The following is a 9707-nucleotide window of genomic DNA, read 5'->3' as shown; positions in this document are numbered from 1 at the left end:
GGTGACATTCAATGTCCCAAATTGTCAGTCTGGATAGCCCTGACCACCACCCAACACACAATAATGTCATGGAAAGCATCATTTTAAAAAGGGCTATGCAAACATGGCCAATAACTTTCATTCTAATGATGTGCAAAATGATTTTGGGCACAAAACAGATTTTGCTGTTAGAAAACTTGCAGACTTCACTATATACAGTGTAGACCCTCTAAACTAAGTTTGGGGGATGTGATCTTTCAAGAAATGCAGACCAAACTGTTGTTGTTTGTTTACTTACACAGCGTGTCTTGTAGAATTAACTGTGGTCACCAGCAACAGCATAGTGCAGTCATATCTCAAGTCTAATAACAGAAGACAGGAAAAGATCAGTAAAGAAACAACTTCCCCAAACCAAAGCACAAACAAAACAATAAGTAAAACAGGCTGATCTAAAGTATGATTAAAGTTCAGCCTGATTAATATAAATGTCACTGACAGTTGCTAATATATTGGAAAACCAAAATACTTACTGATGTCTTTCTGTCCAACAACAGGAGTGCTGGTCCCGAGCCTCAAAGACAGTAAGAAGCAAGCAGAGGGAGAAAAAACAGAACATTTTTCAGAAACTGATTTGATCCTTAATGGCTGTGCAATCATTGTAACATAGAGTTTGCTTATGTTGTTAAATAAAGGCTAGATTTGACATTAATAGATGGCACAGATGTTCTAAAGCTGCCACAAAGCATGAAAAAAAAAAATAGACGTCTCCGAAAACGTTGGAGCATTTTTGCAAATATGTGATGTCTTGATAAATCGAGCAGATAATTGAAATTTACACAGCTACATTCTCGCCTGAAAATATCTTAAAAGTTTATTTTGTGACCCAGAAAAAGTAATAAGTTTTTCAGCGGCGCTCCTCCGCCATTGCCGCGCTTACAAGTACGGACAGGCTCCGACAACCGCTGCCGACAAATGCGATCCTCCTTTTCCCCAGACTACCCTTTCTGGGTCACAAAATAACCTTTTAAGATATTTTCAGGCGACAATGTAGCTGTGTAATGCTCAAATATCTACTTAATTTATCAAAATATCACATATTTGCAAAAGTGCTTCCACGTTTTTGGAGAGCTCTGTTATCCACCCCCCCACATCCCACACCTACCCCACCCCTAACGGCTGCACCTCCCTGTCTGGGCTCTTGTCTCACTTATTTATTTCAAACAATCAACAGAAAATTTCACCACATAGTTTTATGTAAGGTTTTTAAGGCTGTGGTGTTAATTTTTAAGTAACATGAGCCCAGCAGCAGCAGCAACGCTAGGCTAACACTAACTAGCTAGCAAGATTTTAAACCTGGTGCTAAACTAAGAGAAGCCACAAAATCAGTTTGAATAAGAGTAAACATTTACTCACCAAGTCAGTGTATCAGGTAAAAATCCACAGCAATGACAACAATAATATCTTGAGCTGATGCTTCTCCAGGTTTGCTCAACATATTCCATAAATAATGCACCGTGAACATGCAGACTGATCCGAGAGGGAGGAGGACGGTAGTGACGTGGCATTTTCAAAACACATCTTTCATCCTTCCGCACTGAGAAGCAAAACTTCCAGCTGACTTAGTTTTTCTAAGTTAAGACAACTCAAATAAATGGAGTTTATCAGCGTTTTTGCATAAAAAGTACTGGTAACTTATTTAAATTGAGTTCTAATAACAAATTGATAAAAATTGAGTTCAGCCTATTTAATATTTTTAATTAAACACAATATTACATTTTACAGTGTGTGTGTACTCTGAATTTGAAAGTTGTTGTAACAACTTGAAACAACTGCTTTGAATTTAAGGAAACGTTAATTAGAGAATTGAATGTTTGGACTGAAATACTTTATAATTGGAAGTCAGAAGTGATCAAATAATGTAAATGTTCATGCTGAACTTTTCTGTGCAGTTTGCTGTTCAACAAAAATGTGGCAGGCTGCTTTATTATTATTTTATTCTGTAATACAAAAGAAAAAGATCAGCAACTAGTGCACTGCTGGACTCCACACATTTTGCCCTCTGTCTGTTACAATGCATATTTCATTTGTTTAAATGGACAGAAATCATATTTAAAGACTGCTGCCATCTACTGCTAATACTTGGTGCTTACAAGTGTTTCCACCAGATTAACAGTGCATTGTTTTGGCATTTTCACCATATGCTAAGCCTTTGTTTCAGAAATTAAAACTGTTAAAATGTTACAAATTAAAGGGATGACATCATCTCATCTGGCCTGTGAGCATCTTAGGATTTCCCGGGATAGCTCAGGGACATTGTTGGGAGAAAAAGATGCATGGTATACCCCATTCAGTTCTGTAAATATCTGGTTGGACACCATATTTCTGGGATTTTTAGGGACAAATACTGCAACCTCAATTTTGTCTGAATTTGGAAATTAAAAGCTTTAAGGCGTGCCTGCAGTTAAATAGGCCTTTCTTCATATATAAATATACAATTATCTCTGCATAGCCAAGAAAACATAGTCTGTGTTTTATTATAATGTTGCCTAATACATGCACGAATAACCAAAAAAACTAAAAAAAACTAAAAATAAACTATTGATCCAACTACTAATAACCATTACTCCAAAATCATGCATAAAAAGAAAAGAATAATGTTTTCATTTCTCCTTTAAAAGAATTGCCGTGCTTGGATGGATAAACAGTTGAATCAAAGTGAACTGAACACTGTGCTGTAAAACAAAATGGAACAAGTTAATCGTCTACCACCAGATCTCTCTCACCTGCACGCCGCTTTGTGCTTGTTGCAGCCATCTTTACACTGAAACACTGAAAGGTCAAGGAAAGCAGGGGTGTTAAAGGTCCTTTAGCAGTCCCTGGAGGTGGATGGAAGTCCTGCATGTTCTAAGCTACTAATTTAAAAACATTTTCATTAATATGATAGTATTTTTATTGTCTTGTAATTTTAAAAAAAAGTAATAATAACGTGGTGTAGTATTTGGGACTTCTGGATAAATCTATGCATATAACAATGTAAACCAACCACTGTTCTTTTAAATCAAATTTCAATGCAGATGTGAGAAAGCTGATGATGATTTCTTTCACTGGGTCATAGCTTCCCTTTTTTTCTGTGATTTGTTGTTTTACTGTCATTATTAATCATAAAAATAGGAACAAGCTCGAAAACTTTACCAAGCAACAGTGTTGGACTATATCTGTGTGAAATAAGTGTGGCTCAAAGCAGGGGCAGAGCCAGACATTTTATACACCTGGGGCTTAGCTCTGAAGGGTAGACACGGTATCAAGACACGGTGACTAAACTCCAATTCAACCAGACCCAGAACTGTTCAAGAATTAAATCAGGACTACTTTAGGACTTAACCAAGCCAGAAACAGAATCAAAACACTGAAAATCATCATAGACCTGCAATACACTTATTTTCTTAATTCTACCAAAGTACACTATTTAGACTCAGAAAGGTTTATATAATTACTTAGCCTTGTTGTGCAAACATGTCTGCATAACTTAATAAATACAGAATTGAAAAGTAACAAATCTAAAAAGTTAAACTAGGTACTAGATACATGTTCTGATGAGTTTTGGTAAACAACCATTTGACTAACATGTGTGTCTCACCTGCTCTTGTTCCATCTCTGTTCTGTCCTCATTCTCCATCTCCCTCTCTGTTCCTCTCTCTCCCTCTTTTGCTGACAATCAAGCCAAACACCAACATCATCAAATACACAGTGGAAACCAGATATTTACATACTCTTCAGATAAAAACACAAAAACTTTTTTTAAGTGTAAAACATCAAATCAGACTAAATGTTTATTTTTTGTAGATTGATAAATATAAAAATCATATTTGTTAAATTTAAGAGTAAAGAGAGAAATTGTCTGTATTTGTTAATTGTAAATGGCACCTAATTATATTCAAAATTGAGCCACACTTATGGCGGTCCACAATTCTTTTCCTGGTGTCTTGGTTGATATCTCTTGATTTTTTCCATGTCAAAGAAACAGGCTCTGTGTTTTCCATCCACAGGTGTGCTACCAATAGGGCTGCCACAAACAATTATTTTGATAGTCGACTAGTCACCGATTATTTTTGCGATTAGTCGACTAATCAGATCATGCATCCATTGGACGTGAAACGTACAGCTTATTGCACCAGCATGGATCTGCTCTTAGATAACTATCATTAGCTTACAGCTTTAAGTGTTTAAGGTGTGTGCTAACTAAAAATAAAGACAAGATGACAGTTTATTAAACTTTTAATAAAATTTGCAGATTGTCTCAGTGAAGTTTAATAAACTCCGCCGCCTGCTCCTTGCTGTCTAAAATATAACAGGACACCGGAGTATGTTCTCGATCATCTCACATTTCTGTTTAATCAGTTTTCTGCTTGACGTTTATTCAGCTGTGTGAAAACTATAACTTTAATCTCAGCCAAACTGATTTACTCAGGAACAAATAAAATACTGAAAAAAGCCAAACAATAACATTTTTAATTTATCTAAGTGACTTACATATCATGTCAAACCTGAGTAGCGAAAGACCGCGGGGGGGGGGGGTTGAAAATGATGTTCCCGGCTGTAGTTCGCTGTTCTGACTGGCTCGAGTGAGCCGACTAGCTATCAAGCTGGTGGGTAACAGATGTCTCCGAAAACGTCGGAGCACTTTTGCAAATATGTGATGTCTTTATAAATCAAGCAGATATTTGAAGTTTGCACAGCTACATTCTAACCTGAAAATATCTGAAAACTTTATTTTGTGACCCAGAAAGAGTAATAAAAGTAATATTAAAACTAAGTAGCTGCCAACATTGTTGAAAACTGGAATTGGCTGAGCCACAATATGAATTTTGGGACAGGTTGGGTCATGAAGAATACACCTGACCCATCCTTCATATCTGAGGAAATTAAGGATGCATTTGTCAGCCGCATTTGGAGACATCTTCGAGTTTGGACAGCCTTTGTCGCATCGCTGTAAAATTATCGGCCTACAAATGCGGCCCCTGAATTTGGACACTAACCGACAACAGCTACGATACCAGAGACTGCTTCTTCTTCTTCGCCGTTTAATGGCAGCTGGGATCCTTGTAGATGCAGTGCTGTCATCTTCTGTTTCAGTCCGTTACTACACTCTTAAATCCTACTAATTCCTGCGTCTTTCAGGATCTTACAAAGCTTCAAACGATGCGTCAACTATTAAATTAGTCGTCGACGATTTTAATATCGAATCGTGACTAGTCGACGAATCGTGGCAGCCCTAGCCACCAATTTACTCAAATGGACTCTACTAACCTATCAGAAGCTTCTTAAGCTCAGAATGGAATCGTCTGGAGTTTTCTTATTAATTGAAGACATAATAAACTTAGTGTATATGTAATCCTAAATTTGACGAAAGTGATAAAAAATAGACAGCTCTCTCTCTCTCTATTTGTTCTGTCATTTAACTAATTCAAAAGTTATTTCAATATTTGTCTAAAACAAAAAAGTTTAATCTAAATTGATGTTCAACTTAACTCCTTTAAAAAAATAAAGTGTATGTAACTATCTGGTTTCAACTATGAATATAATGATGTGAATTGAAAATTCTCTTATTTTGCATAGAAATATACTGAACAACATACAAAGCATAATATATAAAATAACATTTACCTGAGTTTTTGTCTTTGAAATGACTCTCTAATGTCCATGTACATCAGTACATTACTGAAACTGATTTCGTCCTTTATTTAGCCGTGGAGGGTAACAACTGAAAATATGAAATAAACACACATGTTAGCTAAGACTCTCTAAAGAAACAGCGGTGTTGTTGTTCGGCTTTTCAATTCGCCATTTGTTGATTCAGTCGAAGCGCAAGTAACGTAATATGGGTCAAGTGATCAGTTTGATATCAATCTTTTGTGTACACCGTCATATTTACATTATTTTTAAGGTACAGATGATTTGCTTTGGTACCTGGTCGAACTTAAGCTCTCCTCTGTCTGCCTGTCTGCACTTCTCCTACAGCAAACTTGCAGGCAGCAGCTTCTCCGCCCTCGCTCACAGGCGTAAGTGCGGTGCTCAGTCGCCCAGTGCCTGAGCTCGGATCATACCAACATTAGGGGGAATTTACGCACAGCGGTAAATTCCCACTGTGTGCGCTATGTGCTTTGAATATTCTGTGTAGTTTTTGTTTTAAACAGTTGTCAGCCAGGCATCTACCTATGAAACAAATTACACTCGAAAGTCTCCAATGTCTCAAAGGCACAAACCACTAGTTTGGACCCTTAGCATCCTTTATATGTTGACTTTCAGGTGTTTCCATCAGAGTTAAGGTTTAATTTCTTCATTTAAACACATGTTATTTTTGTGGTGATTAAATCTTCACACTGTGAAACACTCTAATGCTTCCAAATAGAAGCTAAAACATTTAAATTCATTAATTTTAATACTGTCACATTCAGAACATTAATTCATGGTTGAAACACAATTTAATTCCTCTCAGCTAAAACCTGGTGAAATGAAGACAAATTACAGACAAAAGAGAGACCAGGAAGCAGCTTCACCTCTGATCACACACACACTCAACTCTACTCACTCACCTGGAGGAACAATAACACTCAGTGTGATGATGCTGATGAGCTCCTCTTGGTTTATTCCTCTCTGAATGACACGACACTCGTACGTTCCAGCGTCATTAATCATCACGTCCTTCAGAATCAAAGACACGTCTCCATCCTTCATCTGTCTGTTCTGCATATCCACCCGGTTCTTAAAAGATGGATGCTGGTATGATAGAAGAAGTTGCTGACCGTGGTACTTCAGGACATTTTTGTCTGCTATGTCAGACCTGTTCCATGTTACAGTGTCAATGGGCTTGTTGCTTTGAGCTCGACACAGTAGAGTGACAGTTTGACCAGATTCAGATTCAGCTGTGATGCTTATCGAGTCTAAAAGAGCAAACAGCACAGAGCAGAAAGGTTAAAGAGTCCAACATACGATTAATGACTTCACAGTGAGGAGCAAGTTTTGCAGCCCACTGAGCTCTGCTGATCTGGAAATCCAGAAGTAAAGTACAATGTAAAGGTGGCACACTGCGACTACTATTAATTATTATTAATCTCACTGTAGACTAAAATTATGAAGGGATACATGAAGAAATCATGCTGCTCCATTTACAGTTTTTATAGGCAAATATTAAATGTACTTTTACATAAGGGGAGAATACAAGGAATAAAAACATTCACTGTTAAAAATCTATATGACAGCATGTTCAACCAGTCACGCAAATGTTAAAGATTCCTGATCAGTTCTAATTCATCTTTAACTTCATCGACCCTGAGATCAGAGAGATCACATCAGCTACTTATATTCACAGTGAAACTGTGAAACAGAGTTTTGTCATGTTATTTTTGCACTATTATGTTCTGGCACATGTTGTTATAACATGGCTTGATTAAAATACACATTAGGCTGACATCTGGGGCCAGAGCTGAAACTGTTCTGGGCCAGCACAGGGTCAGCAGTGTGTCTGCAATTGGCCTTGTGCTGGCCCATCTGTGGGCCACCCCTTGCAAACCTGATATATGCAACCAAAGGGCTGTCACTATTTGCGGGCCATGTGTAAGCACATTGTGTGGACCATCCTGGCCATACCAATTATGCTATGTAGGGGTGGAAGGGGCTTGAGCACCCGCCCCTTTCCTGATGGGTGCCCAAAGTGCCCTTTTGTTGAGGCAAATTCTTAATTTTAATTTTTTTATTATTTTTTTTTATGTGTGTGTGCGTGCGGAGTCCTGTCTGTGCCCCTCAACAATAATATTTAACTATTAATCACAGTTTTGCTAAATAAAAGGATCTGGCTTGCATCAGTCACATGATCACCATTAACCAATGATCGCCCTTGACGGCAGAACGCGCTGGTTACGAGCCGGGAACGAGCTCACAAAGAGCACGCGAATTTTTTGCGGACCGGAACTGTAGGAGAAACACAAATTAACTCAGAGACACTGGCCGTTTATCAATGCCCAAGTACGCGAGTACGTACTCGCGTGCTCGGTGAGTACGTACCCGCCGAGAACGCACGGGAGTACGTACCTGCCGAGAACGCGAGCACGGACTCGTCGGCCGTTTCTCAATTCTCTCGGCACGCGAGCACGGACTCGTGATTTGTACCAGCGCACGTGATGATGTCACAGGTCCGGAGTTTTACTGCCGTCCCCTCCTAATTTAACTGTGAGTAACATGTTATGCAGCTTAACTTTAATCACAGCCAAACCGGTTTAGTCAGGAACAAATAAAACACTGAAATAAACCAAACATTAACATTTAGAAGTGATCTAAGTGACTTATATATCATTTTTAACCGCACTAGTGAAACCTCTATTAATAAAAATAGTGTACATGTACATACGTGTACATACCTTAATAAAAACAAGCAGGTGAGATGTTAGAACGCTTTTATTTCTATTCTAGTGGACACTCAATACTATAGACAGCTGCTGGGGTTTCTTTAACCTGAGTAGTGAGAAGACCATGAGCGGGCGGGAGGGAGGGGAGGGAGGGGGGAGGGGGGGGCGATGTGCGGGAGTCCGCTGTTGAGTTTTGGACGAAATGCATTCTGGGATATATAGCTGTCCCAAGTCTACACCGATGCATGCTCGATAAAATGGGCGGATCGAGAACACATCCGGGACTTTTTCGCGTTCTCGTGTGATGCGCATCAATTGGAACAGTACTTGGTCTCCGACTGATGACGTATCACGAGTACACGAGAACGCAAGTACGCACAAGTACGCATATTGATAAACGCCCACAGACTGATGCGACAAAACCAGTAAGTAGCTGTACAGCGCACACTGTAGTCTAAAGCACACAGCAGTATTAGCTTGTTACGTACACGTTGGTAAGCTGTCTTGTGGCAACTGACGAACTGAAACAAATGAGCGTGCTGTGTGTGCAACAGCGCGACAAACATTACCTGTCCTTTTATTAACTGCACAAGTAGTGCTGGTCGTAGCTGCTGTATAACTGGGTAAGGCTGTCATGGGTCTGTAGCTCTGTCACCGTTTTAGGGAACATATTTAGTTTTAAAGCAAGTTACAGGGCTTTTCCTGCCTTTCTGGAGGGCTAATATTTCACTTCGATCTAATATGCATGTCCACATAAATATGGATTATTATAATTATAATATTTAAAAAGACGCTGTATTTTAAAGAACATACATTAAGAAACAGATTATATTAGATTTCTATTTTAAATAAGACAAAATGCTGATTTTACAGCAGCAAAATTATTGTATCTCTACAGTTTAAAAATGTAATAAGCTTTCTTCCTGCACAGAGTGGATAGTGAAACAAATGGAATCATCATAAATACATTATTTCATATTTATTACTTTTTTTCCCTCATTGTTTTATTATTGTAGCTCTAGTAATAAATAATAAGGGAAGGATTCTGGATCAGCACCATGATGGAAACTTGTGCCCACAGTATATACAGTATTCTGAAGAAGGTCTGAAATGTCACTGTGTGTGCGTGCATGTGTGTGTTTTATGTATATGGATTTTTGAATTATTACTCATGATATAACATTGTCCAGACATGGCTGGTAAGGACATGAGGAGGAAACAGTAGGAGCTGTGTGAGGCTACTAAAGGCAGTGGATCCCTCAGCAGCTGGATTACAAAGAGCACAGGTAACATTAACACATGTACCAGTTGTTGGAGAGGTATTCC

General features: G+C 38.5%; 1 long non-coding RNA gene across 1 annotated transcript; it reads right to left on the bottom strand.

Moving 5' to 3' along the window:
* Positions 1-1680: 1680 nt before the first annotated feature.
* Positions 1681-6920, bottom strand: LOC120437600. Its single transcript, XR_005611279.1, has 4 exons — positions 6573-6920; positions 5644-5740; positions 3617-3687; positions 1681-2808 (listed from the first exon to the last, which is right to left on the bottom strand). It is a non-coding gene; the product is annotated as an uncharacterized LOC120437600 (long non-coding RNA).
* Between the last annotated feature and the right edge of the window lie 2787 nt (positions 6921-9707).

Source organism: Oreochromis aureus, linkage group 3 (genome assembly GCF_013358895.1).
Source record: "Oreochromis aureus strain Israel breed Guangdong linkage group 3, ZZ_aureus, whole genome shotgun sequence".
Lineage (NCBI taxonomy): Eukaryota > Metazoa > Chordata > Actinopteri > Cichliformes > Cichlidae > Oreochromis > Oreochromis aureus.
Note: the sequence above shows the minus strand (reverse complement) of the source record. Positions and strands in the feature narration are given on the sequence as shown.